The sequence below is a fragment of the Ictidomys tridecemlineatus genome, chromosome 12 (genome assembly GCF_052094955.1).
Source record: "Ictidomys tridecemlineatus isolate mIctTri1 chromosome 12, mIctTri1.hap1, whole genome shotgun sequence".
NCBI classification, from domain to species: domain Eukaryota; kingdom Metazoa; phylum Chordata; class Mammalia; order Rodentia; family Sciuridae; genus Ictidomys; species Ictidomys tridecemlineatus.
In genome coordinates this window covers 75,209,076-75,234,135 of record NC_135488.1, presented here as the reverse complement: position 1 = coordinate 75,234,135, position 25,060 = coordinate 75,209,076, and the positions used below count along the sequence as shown (strand labels likewise).

At 34.4% G+C, this 25,060-nt stretch overlaps 1 long non-coding RNA gene across 1 annotated transcript in view; it reads left to right on the top strand.

Annotated features, from left to right (window-relative positions):
• Positions 1-20,974: 20,974 nt before the first annotated feature.
• LOC144369598 (uncharacterized) overlaps positions 20,975-25,060 on the top strand; it is a 28,106-nt gene continuing 24,020 nt past the window's right edge. Inside the window, exon 1 of the long non-coding RNA XR_013429386.1 lies at positions 20,975-21,178. This is a non-coding gene — a long non-coding RNA (uncharacterized LOC144369598). The remainder of the gene's footprint in view (positions 21,179-25,060) is intronic.

Genomic DNA, 25,060 nt, shown 5'->3' with positions numbered 1-25,060 from the left:
ATGTGAAAGGAAAGGGAGGAAACTGTGACAGGCAAGCAAGAAATGGAAGACGGAGATACACATGAGAGTTTATTTATCAGACCTGACAAGTAAAGGCACATCTCTCCATAAACAAAGAGAGGCAAAACAGGCTTGGGGTTTGGCACTTTTATGGGGCAAACTCAGAGATTAGAGCTGGTCGGGTCCCAATGCAGACATTAGAGGTGGGGTTGGTATGAGGGATTGATGAGCCTTTCTCAGAAATGCCCCTGGGTGGGAAAGCAAACTTTTTCTTAAAAAGGGCAGCTGTCACTTAAGATGGCCGGCCAGATGCTAAGCAAGGACCTTACGTGATAGAATCTCACTTTTCTTCTGACTTGAAACTAGTTATAACAATGTAGTCTGGCTTGGCAGAAATGAGACATCTTCTCTGGAGAGAAGTTTCTAAAACAAGTGCAGAGTACCCAGCCTTACTTTAACAAACCTTACTTTTTCCAACTTTTGAGACTGTGATCATAGAGCATCTTTTAGCTCAGGCCCTTCCTGATGAGAATAGATAATGAATGAGAAATATACTTTGTTGGTTCAAGCTACAGAGACTTTTGGATTATTCACTACCAGAAGAAAAATTAAGTCTACCTAGATTGACACCTGAATCAGTACCAGAGGTGAAATTCTACCTTTACAACAAATGGTAGATGGTGAGACAGTAGCTTTTAGAGAATGGGAAAATGATAATCAAGGATAGGCATTATAAAATACTTAGTAAAACTCACCCATAATAACCTGAAAGGCAAATGTGTCAATAGTTTATTGCTTTACGTAAGGAGTAAAAAAAAAAAAAAAAAACCCAGAATATATAACAAGTTGATGAAATAGGATTCTTTCTAATGGTAGTCAAAGATCCACGTACATTTAGAAAATAAATGGCTAGTTTTAAACAGGGTTAAAAGAAGATAGGAGAACGTCTGGAAATATAAGGATTTACAGAGTTAGAAAAGGCCTTTGAGCAATAAGTCAAATAAAATTCAAATGAAAGTTGAATAAGTCAAATAAGATTCAGCCTCACATTAAATTACATAAAAATTAGGAATGTTATAACCAATGTTAAAACCACTGAATGTATTTAAGTATTTCTAAGTAAATCCTTTGAATTTGACAAATTGTTCAGAGAAAAGAGACTTAAAGTCCAAGTGTGCCTTGTAATCTTAATAGGTGAGAAATGAAATCTCTGGAAAGAAGATTTAGGAATCAGTATACATTTCATGATGCCCCACTTTTCTTAACTCAGTAACCAGAAAAATATGTGTCAAAATTGAATCTCTGGGATTCTGGATCCCTAACTCACCTCATCAACAGAATTCTTCACTGATCCACAAAGCAGAGGAAGGGTAAGAGTGGTAAATTGTTGTTTTAAGCCATTGGGATTTAGAATTGTCTTTGTCCCATCAGCATAACATACCCTATCCTGACTCTAATCTTTACTAACACTAGACATTTTATCTAATCTAATTAGTGGTTTCTAGTGCCTTTAATATCATACCAAAAAAGATGATAGGTGGTTCCTGTTACAATTTTAAATTTATATTGAATCATAGTGTAATACTTTAAAGACATTTCAAATAGTAATTGCCAATATGTTTAGACATGGACCACCAGAAATATAAATGTAATTAAATCAATACTGTTTATTTCTCATTCAGGTGAAGAACGGATATGGGGAGTATGTGGGAGTATCAGTAAAAACAGTGTCAAGAAAAAGAAAAAGAAAACAATTATAGAATTTAGGCAGTGGTTTGATTTGAGGGAGTGGTCAAAGAAGTGAGATTTGCTCTAGATTGGACATCACCAGAAATCAGGAACTGATTTCTTTGATAGATTACCTTAATTAACCAATCCTATTTTTGGATAGAAAGGAGAAGCTGAAGAGAGGATAGTTATAAATGGGTAGTAGCTATTCATTTTAGCCAAGAGAGGGCATGTTTAGTGTTCTGTTGGTGGCACAGTGAGGCCATTTTTTGTCTCTTTATAGACAAAATCAGGCAGTGGCCTCGCTTTGACTCATTTTATCTCAGTGTCAGACTAAACTTGTCTGTGAAATTATTTATGTCCAATAGGAGAAGGACATGTCCAGGCCCTGATTGGAAGTCTAGTTTCTGAATGTCAAAGGATGCTTTTTTCTTTTTTGCATTCTCAAAAATACAAAATTAAATTTGAGATACCATCTGGTAAATTATCACCAAGAAAATTGCTCAACCTTGATTCTAAACATTTTTATCATGGATTCTAAATCTTAGTGATTAAAAAAAAAGTTATTCCTACATGGCTTATGGGTAGAGAAAATTATATAGCAATACAATAATGTTCACAAAGATAACAAGTTGTCCTCTTGAGAGTAATAATCACAGAAAAATACAGTGTTCATGATTTGAATAAAAATAAAATATTGTATGTGCTATGGATAACCTGGGATCTACAGGATGAGTAGATCATCATGTAGCCAAAGTTGGCTTTGGCAAAGACAGTGGGAATGCCTGTGCTCAGTGTTGAGGAGATGCCTGGGTCCTGAGCCCCCTGGACTCAGTTCCTGTTATCACTACTACAAAAGCTGTATCAGTCTTCTCTTTTCCTAGATAAATATGGAATGAACCAAAATGTAAGGCAGTCTCTTCTGGAGTGTCCAAATTACATGATTAATTTAGATTTAGGCTACATATTGGGTCAAAAAAAATCACAAAGTAGTTAGTAAAAGTTATGAAAACTTAAACATTCCTAACAAATGGTATTGCAAATAGTTCTATGTGTTTCTTGGTTTCACTGAAAGTACTATTTCAACATTAAAAACACACATATTATTTTTCTTCCATCAGAAATTTCATTTAAAGGATAATAAGTGATAAAAATGAAACAGATCTCCACAAAAATAGAGACAATATGAAAAGAGATTTTAGTGGACAAGATAGTTCAATGATTTTCTCAAAGGTGGGAAATAGATTAAAGAAAGAAACCTGAGTTCTCCTCAAGGACGGAAGACATAGCTGGATCAGGGTGTCACTGAGGCAGCAAATGTAACTGACCACCAAAGCAGCTTCCAGCACCGCCCCTCACCTTCCTCTGCCTCCATACTGCTATCTACAAAGTGGTTCTTCATCCAAGAAATACTTCCAGCATCTGGTAACTAATTGTGAAGCATGTCTGCCACTCTGTGGGATCCCTCATAAGCAATGGAGTGGGAAGAACAGATGTTTTCCTCTTATTAGGTAAGCACCTACATAGTACCTTTGATGTTCCTACTTCACTAATAAAAGTCACAACCAAGTATAATGACAAAAAATTTTCATTCACACAAGGACACCTTTTTTATTTAAATAACTTACTTAGAGATACAATCCAAGGAAGAAGACATAACAGGAAAATAGCAAAGAATGCATCTTAGGAAAGTCATGAAGAGGGAGTTATCCAGGTATGATAATTCTGACACAGGCATAGGCTCCATTTGTCCAGAAATAGCAGAGAATAGGAGCCTCTGGAAGAGTCTTCAAGGGAAAAATAATATTCCACAGAAAAATATGTACAGTTGAGAACATAGGAAAAAATGAAATATGCTAACATGTATTTGGAGAGGATGAAAAAATCAAAATATATTTGAACTTGATACCAGGCTCATTTTAAATTGAGTTAATGTACTTGAACTGTAGATAAGTCAATGTAATCCTAACACAGTGCCTCTGTGTCAAGACAAACTATTTATACCATAAATATAATTTGACATTGTTGATTTCTTTTGTAGCTTTCATAATCTGGCACTAGTAAATCAGAAGAGAATGAATTATAAGCAAATTATGCCAATCCCAAAAAACCAAAGGTCAAATGTTCTCCTTGATAATGAAGCATATTACAGTGGATGCTGATTCATAATGTTGGGGGGGGACATGGGAAATATGGAGGAACTTTGATGGGAAGGAAATATGATAGAATGAAAAGGACATCATTACCCTAGGTACATGTATGACTGCACATATGGTATGATATTACATCGTATACAACCAGAGAAATGAAAAGTTGTGCTGCAATTGTGTACAATGAATCAAAATGCATTCTGCTGTCATATGCACCTAATTAAAATTGATTAATTAATAATAAAAAATAATGAATTACAGCCATATTTATAAAACAAAATAGAATTCATTATGTTATAAACCTCTCTGTGAAGAAAAAGATTGTTAAAATGGGCTGAATGTAGACCCAACCAGTAGAAACCAAAGAACTAAAATAGAATTAGGAAGACATAGAAGTTTCATTCAAATCTGTCAAAGAAAAAAGAGGTGGTTTTGTTCCTAATATCTAAATGATTCAAAGAAGGTTTGGAAAGAAGCAGGTTTAATGCTTCATTATCAGTATCCATAAACTTCGTTAATATTTTAGAGACAGTAACCTCCTGTGTTCAGTACCCAACTTGAAAAGAAGAATCTTCTTATTGATGTTACTCAAAGTGAACTTTTAAGAAAGGCTATAGCATATTAACAGCAATAACAGCTTTTAAGTATAAATAAATTGCTATGTTAGAAGAATATGATGATTACTTGGTTAAATTTCACTTCCTCCTACTGTGGTACTATTAAGTGAGTATTATAATTCTGACTTAAAGGTTCTGAGAAAAATACCTTGTCCAAGTTCATATAGTTTGCAAGAAAGAGGGTCAAGGTAAAACTTAGGTTTGTGAGGTACTTAAGAATATACAAACAAACAAAAAAATTAGCTAGACCATACATGATAATAGAACTTAGGACCATAACTTCTGTAGCAACCAACCTCAGGAAACAGACCACAACCTCTCCAGCAATCATCCCAGATTGATCACTTGTTGCTCAATGATTGCTATTATTCCTCTTCTCCCTACTCTTCTCTGTGTCCAATTTAGGACCAACCAGAAAAAAAAAAAAATGCTTCCCAAACCAATCACATAGGATGCTCTACTTCTAGTTACCTACCTCCAAATTTCTGATGCCAAATTCCCAAAGAGCATACCTGAAGTCTTTCCTTTTTTCACTACAATTTTTCCCTCTTGAAAAAATTTCCCCCCTTTTCCTTCTTGACTTGGATTTGTTTGCCCAATTAAAGCAATATCAGTTAAATCCTTTGCTATAACAAGCTGTTTGTTCTCACATATGGGTTGTGTTTATGGATGCCACAAATTATGTTAATTTCAGTATACAGTAAGGTTAGATTTCCAATACATCTATTAATTGATGGTTTTCTTAAAGCTTGCTTTTGAAAGGCATACTCTACAAGAAAAAAATTAAAAGGAAAACATTTTGAAGTGTTTCCTCCACCTTAATTAACTTGAGTTGGTATACTATATCAAAATAATACTTTAAACAGCTATTTTAACCCTTAAAGTTACTCTGTGTCTTGCATTCATAGATGGAGGAAAATATCTAGAACTAAATGACCTGTTATGTTGTATTCCTTGGTTCAGCTGTACAGCTGGTATTGTTACAGCTTGCCCCTGTGTAGTTGCATGTTGTGAGCTAAAGCAAAGTGCTTCCTGATTCTCTGATGGCTTTTCCTCTGCAAATGGAACAAAACACAGCAGGAAGCAAAAGCAAGCACCAAAATATTGCCAATTCAGGTAAGGTATAGGAGACAAATAAAAATTAAAGGAAAAATGTTTAATATGGTACCAATGTGTGAGGGCTGATTCAGACATTCTAGGAAAGAAAGGTTCAGTCTATCTTTTTCCAACTGATGATGCTGTGGACATCAGTTTCTTCAGATGGTATACAATGTTCTCCAAAGGGCAGAGGATAGTCCTTTTTTCAACTGAAATCTAACAGGTGGATTACAAGAAATTCAAGTTTCTTGTCCATACTACTTCCATGAGCTTTTACTGTACAGAAGTGGACAACCTGAAGATTTTAAACATTTTCACAGCTCATTTCATGAGACCATGTGTTCACAGAAACATAATTAAGCTAACATGCTCTTCACTAGGAGCCATCTTAAAGCCCTAGATGCATTTCCATATCCTGTTGCAAGGAAGACACACTGAATGCCAAGTCTGGCCCAGAATCAAGGAATTATATTTTAAATTTTTTGAACAAGATGAAATTGTTAATTGTTTATCTTGAATCAGCAAAGCATTTTAAATGTCATATTCTACTTTTTTCTCAAAGTTCCTCCTGCTCATTAGTACTGTGTCAGGATAAATATCAATGCCAAAAATTAAGAGTTCTTTGGTCTAGCACTCTAAGTTAGCACTGACTTTAGAAGCTGGTTTGTTCAATTCCAATTTTAGCAAAAGGATTGGAACTAATGAACAACATTTGAATTAAAATTTTTGGATACTGTAGTACAGAAGTTCCCATTCTCCTAACATAATAAAAACTATTTTTGTGCCTGCCTGGCTTTTAAATAAGTTCTTCATTGGAAGATAGTCTATAATAGTGATTAGCTTACTACTGTGTGTGGATACAGAGACTAAGACTCTTTGACAAATTTAGAAATTCATAGACTCTGAAATTCTTTCATTGAGTTTGTGTGTTACATTACTTATTGGCATCAGCAAGTACTTCATCTCCATAGCAAAAGGTTACATGAAACATCTCTGTAAATAATTATGATGATTGCAGTTGAAACACCTGTTTTTAATCAATCCACTCACTTCTAAGCACATATCCAACCAACGTGATATTTTTTAATATCTTCTGAAGCTTAAATCATTACCAATGGGAAGAAGAAGGACAGTATACCACCTCTTTATTGAACCAAGGATGTCATACTTAAGGAACTTGTAGCAAGCCTTTATAGATAATCTGGTTTCACTAGTAATAGCTTTGGCAGCTCAGTTGGATTCATTTAACAATGATTCATCAGAGCAATTAACTAATTGCTTTAAATATTTCTTCCCTAAGATTCAAATTATTGTTTCTAATAAACTCACTCTCAACCTATAGTTTTTTAAAAGCTGATGCACAGAATGATGCAAGTTTTGCCCAGAGCCATGAGCTAGAACTTAATCCATACCCACGATTCTGATTCCAAAGCCCAAGGTTTTAATGTGTTTTCTAAGCCTTATTAATACTGATTCCCTGAGAAAAGATTTGGTGTCACACCTAGAATTTGTATTTTCTAATCTCTAAGAAATTTAATATTTGAATTCTGTCATTTCCCCATAAATTTCTTCCTCCTACCTCCCCACAATTTCTTAAGAATTGCCATATTCAAGGATTTTAGGATGAAATTATAACCATATTTTTCACTTTTTCTAATTTTAGAAATATTGCATTCAATGAGCATTTTGGACAATTTTTTCTTCAGATTCAATTTAGATCATATACATGACTCATTCAGCCTCAAGTCCTTTCATGAACAGCTCAGAAATAAAGCACTTTTAGGTTTGGTATATTTCAAGTTTCATACAATGCACTGTTCACTTTCAAGTGTATTCATTTAGAGTCATTACTTTCTATACCTCAAAGGCAAGAAAGTATCCACATAAAAGAATTTCCCACAGGATCCCTCTTAATTCCATGAGAATATAGTAAGGTGATAAGAAGAGAGAAAAGCCCAAAGGAAATACCATTTGCACAGACTAAAACAAAATATCAAGTCATATTTGCTTCTTCCTTTCCCTTTCCCTTATTTATTATTAAGCACTGAGAATAAGAGAACCTAAGTTCAACTGTGGTGCCACAGTTTTCTGTCTTTCAAATAAATTAGGCTAGCAGGTGTGTCCTCAAGGCAGATGATAGGGCAGGAGGAAGTAGAGCAGTGGATGAGCCTCAACTCTCATTTAGTAAAGGATGCCCCTAGGCTCATATTCTCTGATCTTAATATTTGTTGGGGTTGTTTGGTTGTATGTGCTATATGTGAAATGCTTTATGAATTGTGCAATATATGAAATAGGGGTTACGCTATCTCTGACAAATGTAGGGGGTTTTGGTAAGGAGGTCTTGCCAAAACTTCATTCCCTCCCAGCTACATGTAGGAATCCAGAGAAATATTTTAACTTATTTTCAAAATTGGAAAAGAATGATATCTGAGGAAGGAGATGTAGGAAAGTGATTCTACAATAGAATCAGGCATATGAGGTCCAAGAGCAATTGTTCTGTGAGTTCTAACAGTATCTTCTCCTGTTATGGGGTAGAATGTTAAAACCTAAAGAAGTTTTATCCAAAGGCAATTTACACAAAGAGCTATAAAATGCCTTTCTCCAGGCAACAGAGAGAATTAATGGAACACAATTCACAACCTAGACTCAAAACTCTCAGAAAAGTTCTCTTTCCTCTCATCAAACATATACACTATCTATATCTATATTTAACATATGCATCAAAGTATTTTGATACCAGAAAGAAGTGCCCAAAAACTTAACAATGCTCTTAGATCTCAGCTTCACCCTGAATCAAAATTACTGGTAAATCCTTGATTTTTTTTTTTTTTTTACATTTAATGGAGTAAAAGCCTGGCCTAGTCATTTTTTTTTCCTGCAAAGTAGTCTTTATAATGGTTTTTATTGGTTTGTTATTTTTATACGATTCACTGTGGCATATTCATACACACACAAAATTTGATCAATCTCATTCCTCAGCACTTCCCTTTTCCCTCCCTCCTCCTTTCCCTTGATCCCCTCTCTGTTTTAATTTCTATTACTATTTTTAAGAAATGCATTATAATCATGCATAAAAATGGGAATCACTGGGTTGTTTTCATAAGTGGACATAGCATAATTTGGTCATTTTTATTTCCTAGTACTTCCTCTTGCTCTCCCCTCCTCCCTCCCTCTCTATTCCTTTCCTCTACACTCTATTGGCCTTTCTTCTTCCTTTTTCATGAAATCCTTTTCTTGTTCCCCCCACCACCACCTGGCTTCTGCATATGAGAGTAAATATTCAACCCTTGACTCATTTCAATTTCAACTGGCATTGGCTTATTTCAATTAGCATGATGTTCTCCAGTGTTGAGGGCCACAGACAAGTCAAGATGGCGCCTGGCACTTTGCCAGGATGAGTGGTTTGAGAAATAACACCAGCAAGCCATAAAGATGATGGAGATTTCTTTGTATACTCTGGATATTAGGGCTCTATCTGAAGTGTGAGGAATAAAAAATAACCCAATCAATAAATGGACCAAGGACCTGAACAGACACTTCTCAGAGGAGGACATACAAACAATCAACAAGTACTTGAAAAAATGCTCACCATCTCTAGCAGTCAGAGACATGCAAATCAAAACCACCCTAAGATACCATCTCACTCCAGTAAGATTGGCAGCCATTATGAAGTCAAACAACAACAAGTGCTGGCGAGGATGTGGGGAAAAAGGTACACTTGTACATTGCTGGTGGGACTGCAAATTGGTGCAGCCAATTTGGAAAGCAGTATGAAGATTCCTGGGAAAGCTGGGAATGGAACCACCATTTGACCCAGCTATTCCCCTTCTGGGTCTATTCCCTAAAGACCTAAAAAGAGCGTACTATAGGGATACTGCTACATCGATGTTCATAGCAGCACAATTCACAATAGCTAGACTATGTAACCAATCTAGATACCCTTCAATAGATGATTGGATAAAAAAATGTGGCATTTATACACAATGGAGTATTACTCAGCACTAAAAAATGACAAAATCATGGCATTTGCAGGGAAATGGATGGCACTAGAGCAGATTATGCTAAGTGAAGCTAGCCAATCCCTAAAAAACAAATGCCAAATGTCATCTTTGATATAAGGAGAGTAACTAAGAACAGAGCAGAGAGGAAGAGCATGAGAAGAAGATTAACATTAAAAACAGGGATGAGAGATGGGAGGGAAAGGGAGAGAGAAGGGAAATTGCATGGAAATGGAAGGAGACCCTCATTGTTATACAAAATTACATACAAGAGGAAGTGAGGAAAAAGGGGGAATAAACAAGGGAGAGAAATGAAGTACAGTAGATGGGGTAGAGAGAGACGATGGGAGGGGAGGGGAGAAGAGGAGGGATAGTAGAGGATAGGAAGGGCAGCAGAATACAACAGACACTAGTATGGCAGTATGAAAAAACGTGGATGTGTAACGGATGTGATTCTGCAATCTTTATACGGGGGAAAATGGGAGTTCATAACCCACTTGAATCAAATGTATAAAATATGATATGTCAAGAGCTTTGTAATGTTTTGAACAACTAATAATAAAAAAAAAGAAAAAAAAGATGGAGATTCCTTAATGACTGACTGCTGTATCTAGATGATGTTAATTAAGTTAAGCTGTAATTATTAAGATGATGAGGATTCCTTAATGACTAATTGATGTATCTAGATGATGTTAATTGAAACAAGCTGTGTATAATGAGTTAGGTATAAATACCTCTGCTGTCCTACAATAAAGTGGCTCCCACTGTTTCAATCTTCACAAGTTGCTTCTTGTCACCCCCCGGTTATTTTGCCCAGCCAGACTGCAGCACTCCAGTGCCACCTACTTAGCAGAAAAGGATAAATTTCATTCTTCATTATTGCTGAGTAAAACTCCATTGGGCATATCTACTACATTTGTTTTTATTCATATGTCCATAGATACCTAGCCTGGTTCCACAACTTGGTATTATGAATTTGTACCGCTACAAACTCAGGTATATTTGTATCACTCTTGTATGCTGACTTTAGTTCTTTTGGATAAATATGAAGGAAGAGAATGGCATATTGTGTTTTCATTCCCACTCTTTTGAAGAATTTCCAGACTTATTTCCACAGTGGTTGTACTAATTTGCAGTCCCTACAATATGTGTTCCCTTTCCCCCACATCCTTGCCAACAATTGGTCTCTCTTCTTCCATTTTCCTGTGGCCCTGGGTCATTTGTATCCTTGATGATGACCACTCTGACTGGAATGAAATGCAATCTCTGTGTAGTTTTGATTTGAATATTCCTGATGGCTAAATTTCCTGATACTGAGTATTTCTTCATATAGCTGTGAGTCATTTGTGCTTCTTCTTTTAAGAAATGTCTGCTTAGTTCATTGTTCATTATTACCTAGATTGTTTGCTTTTGTTGTTGTTGTTGTTGTTTATTTGCGTTCTTTATATATTCTGGATATGAATCCCCTGTCAGAAGAGTAGCTAGCAAAGATTTCCTCCCATTCTGTTAGCTCTTTGTCCTCAATCTTGTTTCTTGCAGTTTTAATTTGATGCTATCCCACTTATTCTTGGTCTAATTTCTTGAGCTTTAGGAGACTGATTAAAGAAATCCATGCCTGCACCTCCATGTTAGAGAGTTAAAGGTACATTTCCTTCTAGCAGTTACAAAGTTGCTTGTCTGATTTTTAGGTCTTTGATCCATTTTGAGTTGTCTTTCATGCAGGTAAGAAATAGGGATCTACTTTTATTCTACCATATATGGACATGCAGTTTTCTCTCTACCCTAAATCTTCTAGTCTTTTTGAGACTCTAGTTTAACATGAGAAGTTTGAAAACATCACAGATGCCCAAGGCTTCTACTGCAAATCTGGTTTTTAAAACATGTTCAAACATTTTAAAACTATTGTAGACTTAAATGTCTTAAGAGTAATACAAGGAGTTTCCTTATAAATCTCCTATTGCTTCCTCTAATGATCATATTTTATATAAACAGTAAAAATTTCAAGAAAAATTAACCCCATGAGCAATAAGACATTCAGTCTCTGCACTTTCTCATACGATATGCTGAGCACATATTTCTTCTGTGATACTCATGCCAAAAAAGTGACTAACCTCAACCTAACCACAAGAAAATATATCATCAACTAAATTGAGGGACATTTTAAGAATAACTGTCCTGGCAACTTGAAAACTGTCAGGATCACAAGACAAAGAAACACAGGAACAAAAGCAACCTATCTAGATTGAAGGACAGCAAGAGAGCAGGACGACTCATGGATTAGATTCTAAATCAGAAAAAGGACAATAGTGGGTGTTATGGTTTTGATAAGGTGTCCCCAGAAAACTTCTATATGTTTGTAGGAATATCAGAGTTGAAGTGATTAAACTTTGAGGACTATAACCTAATCAGGCCATTCTAGTTTGAATGAATTGGGTGGTAACTGTAGGCAGGGGGGCATGGCTAAAAGAGGTGGGTCACTGGGAGGAGGCCCTGAAAGGGTTGCTCTTGCGGGGGCCCTTTCCGTCTCTCTCTACTTCTTGACCCCACCATGAACTGAGCAGCTTCACTCCACTGGGCCCTTTTGTCATGATGTGCTGTCTCATGTTAGGCCCAGAGCCATGGAGCCACCTGTGTCTAGACTGAGACTTCTGACAATGTAAGCCCCTAATAACCTTTTCGTCCTTTAATTTTTCTTCTTGGGTGTTTTGGTCACAGTGACAAAAGCTAACTAAAACTGTGGGAAAACCGGAAAACTTCAAATAAGGTTATTCACTTCTTATTATTGCAATTTCCTTGTATCATTGTGAATGTTCTCCTTTTGCTAGTTTTACTATGGCTTTGTAAGATGTTAAAATTAGGAAAATCTGGGTAAAGTATAAATGGGAATTCATTTAACCATGTTTGAAACTTTTCTGTAGGGGTAAAATTATTTAAAAAATAAAAGCAAACAAAGCATAATGGCCTTCAATGATGTTCACCCTCCCAAACTTCTAGACTTGGGAGAAGATATCAAAAGCTGCCTTAAGAAAGTAGATCAGCTGAGATACGCTTTCCAAATTTAAGTAATATAAGGAAAATCCTTGAAATGAGAAATAGAATCTGGAATTTTATGAATTCATTTCTGCACTGTTTTTTAAATGATGTTCTGAGATTGTTCAACACAAACTTTGAAAATCATTCCTTGAATCCTTACTCTGCTAGTTGTTGCTTTTAGTTTCCTGGAACAATTTGCAAACCAATGAGTCTCCTATAACATAGGGAATTTTCTCGTATTGACTAGATGTGCCCTTGCTGCACATCGATTTCTCCCCTTGTGAGTTTCTACATTTAGTTTCTAGAATATCTCTGGATCTAAAAAACCTCCCTAAAGGAAAGTTGCAAACAAAGCTGTATATTTCTATGCCATATCAGTATTGGGCATCATCTTATCAGTTCCCCAACACATTTGTATATATTTTCCCTACATATAGTTTCCTAAGTAAAACACTTATTAAAATCTTTAATAACCTAGGATCATAAATATCTCATAAAATCAGTATTCTAAATAAATTAAATTTGTTTGCTCTTACTTCCCAGGAGTTCCAAGACATATTCAATAATAGTATATTCTTATCTCTTCTCCACACCCTTATTATTTCCTTGTAAGCAATGAAAGAAAGAGAGGGAGGGAGGAAGAAGCTAGCTAAAAAAGGTATTAAATAGGTATTGATGTGTATAGTTCCTGGTGGCTTGGCTCCTACCAGCAAGTCTCAAATATTCTGTTGCAACATTTCATTAAGACAACCCCCCTGCCTTTTGTTAAACAATTGTGGGTTTAGAATCCAGGGTCTCACACATGTGAGCTATATCCCCAGTCCCAGGAAAAATTTTTCAAGTTTTTTTGATACTACTACCCTTTTCTTATGTAAATGTAATGCTTTATAAAATATGTTTGTATTAAGACAAATATAACTATTTATATGAATATTCATAGTCATACTGATACATGTGTCATACATGTATGTCCATACCATATATATATATGCATACACACACACATATATATATACATATACATATGGTATGGACATATATATACTATATAGTATATATATCTTGTATAAGATATACTATATAGTATATCTTATATATTAAGACAAACATTTAGTAACCTCTTTCTCTAAAGCCATTTCAATTATGGGAGGTCTACATTTACCATCTTACTCTTTAAACTCCCTCTTTTACTATATCTACTACATAAAACTTTGCACCAATCTTTACAATTATACCTTATTATTCACCTTATAATTTCAATTCTGTTTATTTTTTACATTAACATACATTTTTCTCTCAATTTTCCCCTTCTCTCCACTTACTTTCCCTTTGAAAAACAGGCAGCTTTAATCTCTCACTATTTGAAGAGTAATATGCCTCTAAGACTTTAGGATACTATCCTCCTTCCCCTTCCTATTCTTATTTGAACTCCCTTCATTTTTCTTTAATTGTGGTAAAGACTCATATAATAAGACATACTATCTTGATAAAAATTTGAATACACAGCACAATATTGTTAATCATATGCACACTATTGTGCAGCAAATCTCTGTAACTTTGTGTGCTGCATGACTGAAACTCTAAATCCACTGAACATCAATTCTCCATATGCTCCTCACCACAGCCCCAGAAAATCACCATTCCATTCTCCATTTATAAAAATTTGATCACTCCATATACTCCATGTAAATGGAATCAAGAAATATTTATCTTTATTTCTGTATACTTCATTTATCATAATGTTGTCAAGGTTTATCTATGTTGTAGCATACAATAGGTTTTCTTTCTTTTTGTGGCTGAATAATATTTCATTGTATGTATATAGTATGTCTTCTTTATCCATTCATTTACCCATGAACATGTAGATTTGTTTGAATTCATGGTTACTATTAACATACTTCAGTGAACAAAGGAGTGCAAATACCTCTTTGAGGTCTGAATTCAATTCTTTTGGATAAAGACCCAAAAGAATTGTGGGATTTATATGATAATTCACTTTTTAATTTTTAAAGAACCTGTACATATTGTGTCTATACCATTTTACCTTTCCACCATCAATGCACAGATATTTCAGTTTTTCCATATACCCAACACCACGATATTTTAGGGGATTTGTTGTTGTTGTTGTTGTTTTGTAATACTGACAGATTTGGGGTGATAGCTCACGGTTTTGATTTACATTTCTATGATCATTAGTAATGTTGAGGATCTTTCAAAAGATCCTCAACCAAAAGATCCTTGGCCATCTGTATGCCTTCTTTTGAGTAATGTCTGCTCAAATTCATTCATTTTTTATTAGGCGATTTGTTTATTGCTCCTGAGTTATTTGTGCTCCTTATATATTTTGAATATCTACCAAATATTAGATATATTTGCAACTATTTAATGTGCAACTATTTTTACCTATCTCATTAGGCTCTGAAACTCTTTAATCCCACTTTTTCTACTTGTCTATTTTTGCCTTTATTTCCTGCACCTTTTTAATCTTTAAGTCTATAGTTGTATTTCTTTTTTTTTCTTTTTAATTTTTATGTGGTACTGATGATCAAACCCGGGACCTCCCATGGGTTAGACAAGGGCTCTACCACTGAGCCACAATTCCAGCGCTATAGTTCTATTTCTGACAAACAATAATTCATACCTGCAAAAAGTGAGAAGGGGCAATCAAACTTGTGAACCAGTGATAATGTTGTAGTACTGATTAACAGAAAGTAACTCATCTGTGTTTTTGTTTGCCTGGCACAGAAAATGGTATTTAAACATAGTTATCAAGCTGATTTTAGTTGCTGATAAATTCAAGTGAGGACAAATTTGGGGATTAAAAGTAGAAAATCAATAATCTCACACAAACATTACTTTCCTTCTTCCCTCCTTTTCTGTGTGTATCCTGTAATCATCTATGAATTGCATAAATTACAACAAATATCTGAAATTTACTGGAAGCTAGAGAGAACATTTAGATACTTATCTATATTACCTACTTTCCATGCAAATGATGTGCTGAAAATACCAAACCTTAGAAATATATGAAGATCAAATTTAAAAATCTATATTCACTAAAGTATTCCTTCTGCCTCTATCTGAAAGCTTTGAAGGAAATCTAAGATTTTTTTATGTTCTTAGTTGTCAATGGACCTTTATTTTATTGATTTATATGTGGTGCTGAGAATTGAACCCAGTGCCTCACACATGCTAGGCAAGTGCTCTACCCCTGAGCCCCAGACCCAGCCCGGAAATCTAAGATTTGAATGTACTTTTTTTGTTGTTGTTATTTTTCTTTAGAAAGAACTTCTAATACCAAATGGAAACTTTTAAATCTTAAATTACATAGTTTTCCCAAAACAACTCAATAATTTTTTTGAATATCCATCGTCACATATTTACAATTAAGCATGCATTCTTGTGAAATACTATTTCAGAATAAATATTTATAATCATAGTTTTTATGAAAATCAGGAAGACATACTGAAAATATAGTGACTTATTTGGCTTATGCAATTTTTTCTCATAAAAATTATAAAACCAACAAAATTTTATTTTTTAGAACGTTAGTACTTATAATGGTCCATAAAGCAAAGATAATTATGAATTTTAAGTGAAACTTGAATATATAAAAAAAAACATGGGTGGTTTCTTCTATTACAACTATTTCTGTTATTTTATTAATTGCTGTTTTTTAAGATGTGCATATTGTGTTCTCATTAAACTGGTGTAGCAATATGGTCTCTATTAGCCTAAATATAATTAATTGTGACATGCATTAAATTCTATTATGAAATAAATCATGAGGTTATAACTTTAAACAGAGTGGCCTATGAAAAACCTGCATCACAAGTTACCAAGGATTTATACTGCTTATTAAAAGTAGAGATTCCCACCTGGCATGGTGGCACATGCCTGTAATTTCAGTGGCCTATCAGGCTGAGGCAGGAAGATTGCAAGTTTAAGACCAGGCTCACTAGTTTAGTGAGGCCCTAAGCAACTTAGTCAGACCCAGTCTCAAAATAAAAATTTAAAAAATCTGAGGATGTAACTCAGTGGTAAAGTGCCTCTGGGTTCAAACACCAGTAGGAAAAAAAAAGTAGAGATTTCCAGTGCCACCCTATAGATAAATCAGAATTCCCAAGGTCAGAATCCTAGGTGTATTCTTAGACCAAGTTTCACAGTGAGTTTGAGGCAATTTAACTTGAGAACAAATTACTTAAAATACCTGAATGACGATTGTATTGAAGAAAAAAATCAAACAGATATAGTTATCTGTTATGGAATGAACAGTAGCATATGACCTTAAGACTCACAAGACTGACTAGTGAGGCTAAGTTTGCATGAAAGAGGGTTTTTGAACCACATTATATATTAAACACCCAAAGTGTTTTATCTCTGTGATGTCATTTGTCCAAAATAGTCTAGATAAGATTTTTTTTTTAAGTTCAAAGATAGGTAGAATTCAGAAATACAGAGGTATTGACTTTTATTTTATGATGTTCTACAAAGACCAAACTTTATTTGTTGTCTTACTAATTACTTTTAAAATTAGTAACTACATCTAATTTTAATTTAGCTACTGGAGCTGAAATATATAATGCTTATTTTACCCCATGAGCCATATCTTCCACAACACTTTGATATCCATGTTTTCTAATTTTGACTTCAATTCCCAGCCTGAATATTTGGTCAAATAATTTTCAAAGCTGTTGTACCCATTTACACACATACACGGCGCACAGTTGTATGATTGCTCAATTGTTTCAAATCCACATTAATGCTTGCCATTCTCTGTTTTCTTTAATTTGTTGGCCAGGCAGTAATCTCTAGTTTTTGTTTTAGTTTGTGTTTCCCTACATTCTAATGAGGTTAATCAACTTTTGCAATGCTTGTTAGTCCTTTTAAGTATCTTTACTCATGTATCTATTCACATATTTTGCCCCTGCTTTCTATAATACCAATCTTCATTTTTAATCAAAGACTAATTTGAAGACTTAGAGCTTCCAATACATTTGTGACAACTTCATATTTTTTCAGGGTCATAATTTATATTATTTGTATTTTTATTTAAAAAAAACCCCAGTTTTATGGAGAGAAGATGGCCTACTGGGGAAAAAGCAAGCACAGGCCAACAGTTCCTCAGCACTAGACTTACAAAGGGAGAAGATTGCTCCTCAGCCAGAACTTCACTGAAACTTAATATTGAACTTTTAAAACCATTCATAGAGCTACAGAAAGTCAGTAACTTGCACAGAAGAAATAATACCTTAGAGATGCAATGGGTCCAGCCGCCAGCAGGGGAGAGGAGTGAGGCCCACAGCCAGAAAAGATATGTGACTGACGATAAAAAAAAGTTTATAAATAAAGAAAAATTGACTTGGGAAGACATGTGGCTTACGGAGGAAAGCCAGTTTAAACAAAAACAGGGTTATCAGGGAAAGGACTCAGTGAAAATAAATCCACAGCAGTCCATGAGGAACATAAGCACTCCCCATGCAGCCCTTTGCTAATGCAGAACAGGCTACAGGTGGGGAAAACCTTCCCAGACACTAAAAGCTATCCCCACACAGATGGCACAGTTAGGAACAGAATAAAAGGAATGGGAATTTATAAAGGAAGTTGATAGAAGCCTACGAAAAAATTCCCAGAAGGTGCCTGAGCCAGAGAGACTGAAATTGAAATAGGCACAAATAAAATTTTACTTGGACCATTCAGCAACTGGATCCCAAGGAGGAAAACTCTAATTACTGGCACCAGGTGGTAGCTGCTACTGCGAAGACACTGACTGTGGCCACACTAGAGCATTTGCACTGCAGGGTGGATACCCAGAAATTCACATCCATAGTGATGAGGGTGAAACCCATGCAGGCTTAGTCCCTTTGCCCTAAAAAGTGGATTTTACTGAAGCCTCAGAGATCTAGAAGTCCAGCAGAGATTGGCTGTTCCGGATCAACAGGGGGCGTGGTCCAAAACTCAAATACCCACCAACAGAGTTCTAAAACTCACCAAGGACCAAACCCCAACAACTGGTAACTCCAATCTAGAACTCTGCATCACTCCTGCTACGGGATTACCCAGTTCATCAGCACTCCCCAGGCTGTCCCACCAAAACTGGGAGATTGGAAGCCACAGAAAGCTACTATACACAGCTGGCAGCTAGGTGAGGAACACAGGGTCAGTGACTGAAAATACGGAGCCAATACTAAAGACTGAAAATTCATCCCTGCCAAAAGATTTGACCATCACAGCAGAAACAAACCCTGTATCTTTCATGAAGATTTATTTATTTTTTTGGTCTTTTTTCCTTTTACTATTTCCATTCTTCCAATCTTTCTTTTTCTCTTATTTTCCATATGGCCATTTGTTTCTTACTCTTTCTAAATTTTTTTTCCAATTTTTTTCAATCACTTCATCATGTTGTATTATTCCTCACTTTTTTTCCTTATGCATGATTTTGTGTGTATTTGATGTGCATGTATAGTTGTGTATGCTCTCACTGCATAGATAGGTCTAAAAATATATATGTAATTTACATATTAATAGTTCTCTTACACATGTAGTCTTGATTGGGCTTAGATGGGTACAATTAAGAGTTTAAATTGTTTTGATCTTATATTTGCTGGTTCATTCATACCTAGGTTCTGGGCCCCTTTATTACCTCCTTCACTCCCCCAGTAACAGCCTAAGTTTCCTGCTTCCTTCTCCTCTTTTTTTTATGACTTTCAATTTTTATTCCTTCTTCTTTATAGCTAATGCCTGCTAACTATCTCTTGCCTCTTTCCTGATCACTTTTTCAATACTTCACACTTTCTGTGCTTTCCTACCCTATTTTATCTTACTTAAGAAACTGTAATCCCACTAAATAATAGAAATTAATACAACTGTATGTAACTTTATAATTTTTTTCAGTTACATAGTTTATATTGTCTGGGTTTCTAAAGCTTCTAGTTTGAGGGAGCTAAGATGGCAAAGGAGGGAAAGTAAGCAAGGCTTGGTGGCATACACAGCCCACTGTATTAATAATAACAATTTTAATGGGGTTGGAATTACTCCCCCACTCAAATTGTTCTGATTATTAATACAGTGGACAATGTAGTAGATGCCTGCTGTCGAATGCCTGATCTGGTTTTCTGTTGGTTTTCTGTTGTTAAACATTGTAGTGTTGTTAAACATTGACCCCACCAATCCTATATAAGTGGCATGTATGATTTTGTCATGATTAACCCAACTACTATGTATAAGTATAGGGTTCTAAAAAAAAAACAAGTTTAATGCTTCCTAAATGCTATTATAGCTAATGAAGGATTTTGTGAATTTTTACAAAAATGAGAAAGTATATGTGAATTACCACATGAAGGAGATGGAAATCAAGTCACAAATGGAAGATTTTGACTCTTTAGTGTGGAAGAGTGAGTTCTGATATTTTTCTACTATTCTTATTCTATAAATAAGGAACAATGATAGTTTTAATTTAAAGGACACCTATTCCAATGTGTTAGAGAGGTGAAAGAATAGAAAAGAATAGTGATAAGTTGAAAAACACTCTGAAAAACTAATCGCAACATTGCTTTTTTGTACCTAAAGGAACAAAGAAGCCAAATAGAAAGCTATGAAAGTTTACTGTTGGTAGAGCTACACTTAATTCTTTTGTCTTCCCAAAGAGTCCTTGAACTAGTACTCAGTCAGCATGTGTGGAATTAATGTATGAATTTGAGAAACTCTAGAATAAAAAATATATATAGCAGATTAGAGAAGGCAGAGACAGAGAGATTGATTTAGTCCAACCTTATATGCCTGCCCATACTTCTAATTATCTGTGTGCCTAGCATTTGTCTTGAGCCCTTGGCCCAGTTTATTGCTAAGAAAAGTCCCTCTATTACATATGCCCCATTGCCAAGTGGAAACCTAAGCTGTATTCTGTTTTTACCTGATGTGTTTGACACTGTGCCAGAAGAAATGGATTTCTGCCTTGATGTACATCACCAAGTAACAGGCAACTTTTCCTTTTTTCTTTTGCTCAAACTTACTATAAAACAACTGGTCATATTCTATACATCTCAATTTGATAAAATATTCACATTCAAAGAAAGACACACATTGTTATTTAAGAAGTCATACAGCATAGCGAAATAGATCATGAGCTTTGCAATCAGACAAATTAGGTCTAAACTCTCAAGCACCTGTGGTACACAGAATGATCACTCCTCAGAGATGTGCATGTCCTAATCCTGAAACTTATGAACATGTTATATGTCAAAGGATAATTAAAGGAGGAGATGGAAGTAAGATGGCTAAGCAGCTGATTTTATGATCGGTAGATAAGCCTAGATTATCTGAGTGAGCAAAGTAATTACAAGGGTGCTTATAAGTGAAAGAGGGAATCTGAAGAGTTAGAATGATGTAACATGAGAAAAGACCAACCAGCCACTGCAGGCTTTGACGATGAACTTCTTCAGAAGTTGGGAAAGGCAAGGAGATGCATCTCTCTTACAGCTACCAGAAAGGAAAGCAGATCTGTGGACATCTTGATTTTAGCTGAGACCCATTTTGACTTCTGGTAAACGAACTGGTAAGATAATAACTTTGTATGCTTTCAAGTCCCTAAGTTTATAGTATTTTATGACATCAGCAATAGGAAATTAATATACCAATTTATTAGCTGTGTGACTTTGAGCAAGTTATTCAGTCACACTGATCTTCTGTTAACTCTTATAAAGGAAGCTGTTAATATTACATCTCACTAAACTTAAGACTCAATTAATTAAAATTAAACAAAGTAGTTGTAAATAGGGAAAGCTCTATTTATAAATAAAGAAAACAATTTAACTTTGGCCAAAGCTTTCATTACACTTACTATTTTTGTTTTACACACAAGGAGTCATTTTAGACCTATTTACAATGACATTATTATTTCACTTTTTCACATATATAAAATTTTAAAATAGTTATTACTAAAATGCCTGCACTTTCAACATACAATTTTTTTTAGAACCACATTACAACTAAGAGTCATAAATGGCATGATATAAAAAATGTTCTATCTCCCATCAGGAATATTTGTAATACAGTTTTACTTCAACTGGATTTTAGATTTTCTTCTAATCCACCAGCACCTGTCTACAAGCTTCAGTGTGCATGTGCAGGCAGTAATGTAATGTCAGGACTGCTATTTGAATGAAAAGGATTGCAAAGTAAAAACCAATGCAGAGATTTTTTTTCAGTGCTCTTTATAATGAATAAAACATGGCATGATGCAAACTGGCCTAAATGCAAAGGTATAGAGACTTTAGAACATGTATTTCTTTTTTAAATACAATGCATTTTCCTTTCCAATGATAGGTTTTTCAGGTTCATAAACTCTCATGCATTCAGCAATTTAATAGTCAATGAAGGGACTCTACAGAGAAAGCTGAGTCCTAACTGCTAGAATTAGCCAAAGATGATTAATAACTGAGTAGAATACCTAAATTATAATTTCTGCATTAATATCTATTAACATACACGGATACAGAGAAATATACATGACAGATGTTTATATCAGGGATTTTTTTTTCTCTTTCCATTGGAAAGCCGGGGAAAGTGAGGAGACCTAAAATTTGAAGATAGGTAATCATTTTAAGTTAAATTTAATCTTTTATTCAAATTGATGATTATGTAGTTTAGCCATGTTGAAATGTTCTTATGAAAAATTTCAAGGTCAATACCGAATCGGATGGTAAAAAGAAAGTAAAAAATATAAATTCATAAGAGAAATGTTTTGATTGAAGTTGGCTAGTATGACAGAACAGAGGAACATTTCTAGAAAATGGTTTTAACTAAATCAAACTCAGAAATGTTTGTATGTTTGAGTGTGAGTGCATTTTCTTGACTCTTTTATCATCACTAGGCCTTGGAAATTTATATAAAATGGTGTTTATATTAGGGGCATACTTTTTGTTTAAAAAAAATCAGTTCTAACTAAACAGGAATTGAAAATCAGTTTATAGAGACATTTGTGGTGGTAACAGAGCACCAAACAGATTTTTCTCTTCTTATCTAAACAATATATGATATAATCAAAAATCCGTGGGTTATAAACATATGTGAGAACGGCAAAAAAAGTTTATCTGACATTTACCAAAATTAGATTAAGAGGAAATGCACTAGATCTATCCTGTTTTATGCTCATTGATGTGACCTTTTGGGAGGAACTACACAATTACCTATCTCAAAATTCTTTTTTTTTTCATCTTTGCTCATCTCTTTATTCAAAATAAACTGCCCAAAATTATTTGAACTTATGGAATAAAACAGCTTTCTAAGAGTTTACGCAGCAGACTTTTTCTCTTCTGCAACATGTTTCTTTTCAGCTGTTGGTTTCTTGGAAGGTGCAGCCTCTCCCCCCTCAGGCCTCTTCTGCTTAACACCAACAGCCTTCTTTCCTTGCTTCTTTACCACAAGCTTCTTGCCTGCATCCCCCTTCTGTTCTTTTTTTTTATCTGATTTAGCTGCTGCTACAGCTGCTGCTGCTGCTTTATCCACCCAGCGTTTGTGACTCCTGGCCTGGTGACAAAATTATTTTCTGATTAAGGCAACCAAGTAGGGCTTGGTTAACTTGATTACACAGGCAAGATAAACTTTAAAGAGGATATCATAATGCAAAAATTTTAAACATTCTAAAGAGATTTAAAAGCTACAGCAAATTTATTGGAGAGTATGTTTCAAGTTCTTTTAAAAACCAAAATTAATTTTAATTCAACAAAAAGGAATTTTATATGTCAAGAATTTGAGTAAATCTTGCTTCCAAGATCCTAGATATCCTTATAGAAAAGACTAAAGTATTTTCAAAGTGGATGGAACTCTTCCAAGTAATTATACTTGTCATTTAAAAATAGGCAAACCTACCAAGAGATGATATGGGAAAGAGGCAAGAAATGAGAAAACAGTACAGAAAATACAAGTGTAAATGGCAAATATAGATTAAAACAGCTCCCTCAAACCTTGCCATTTATTGATGTTTGACTGCAACTATAATATTCTGTCCCAATCTCACATTTGACTTTCACTTTATCTTTCAATTTTCAATTGCTAATGCCTCCTTCAACTCTGTTACTGACATTCTGTACTTGTGCATAATAAACATGTGATCTTGTAAGTTAGCATTTCATCCAGTCACTATAAGAATATCAGACATGCCATTTAGAATTATTATTAATGTCTGAATCTTCACTTTGAAATCTAGGTTAGCTTCTGGATACCACATACAGTTGAAATTTTATATGTAATTGCTAAAACTATATATGTGATTTGAAGTATAAATGTTATTTATATTTGCTTCATTATAAATATTATTGCTTCAGCAATTCTGCATCAACTGATTTTGAAATCAGTTTACTATATATATGGAAATGTGCATTAACTTTGAAATAGTTACAGTTAAGGGAAATGAACAAGCATTATATAAATGGTGAGAGAATATGTTAAATAACATTTGAAATGTTACACACTTATTTTGAAGTTGAAAGGAAAACCTAGGTAAGAAAAAATAAAGCACAAAAAATAAGGCAGAACAATAATGATAACATTATATCAAAATGCTTTCTGAAACCCTGGCATGGTAATCTCAGTGGCTCAGAAGGCTGAGGCCAGCCTCAGCAAATCCAAGACACTCAGCAACTCAGTAAGTCCCTGTCTCTAAATAAAATATAAAATAGGACTGAGGATGTAGCTCAGTGATTGAGTGCCCCTGAGTTCAATTCCTGGTACCAAAAAAAAAATCTCTCTGATAAAAATCTGTATACAGTCAAAGTACTAAGCCAATAACTTTAAGAATGGAATTATATATTAAGATCATAAATTTCATTTGTGCCATCAGTCTTTCAAATTAAAGTCTACATATTTTATAAAATAATTCTAAATCTTTATATTTTATAATAAATGATATATAATTATGAAAAAAGAATAGAAATAATTATTATTATGGAAAAAATGAATTAGGGAAAAATCAAGAATCCAATAAAATGTTTTGCCCTTAACTGATAATGGTGAAATAGAACCTGTGCTACCTTTGTGAAGTGGAATATGTTCAGTTTAGCAACATGAGATGCTGAGATATCATTCTTGCATAGAAATGTAGCATTTTAAAAATTTGGGCTTATATATTTTTAGTAATATGGTTGTAAAAAACATAACTATGTTTTTTATGAATTATGATAAAATTTTATCCTTTGATTTCCATTCATTTTGTAGATATTTGGCTTCATTCTAGGTTTCAACCAAAAGTTGCTTACATGAACTTTTTATGTTTGACTAGTATGTATACTTAATTAATCTCAAAAAGATAATAAAATTATTTAAGAAATAAAATTGGTGAGGCAAAGGGGCAGAGTTTTTTAAATATTTATTTTTTAGGTTTAGGTGGACACTATATCTTTATTTTATATTTATGTGGTGCTGAGGATCAAACCCAGTG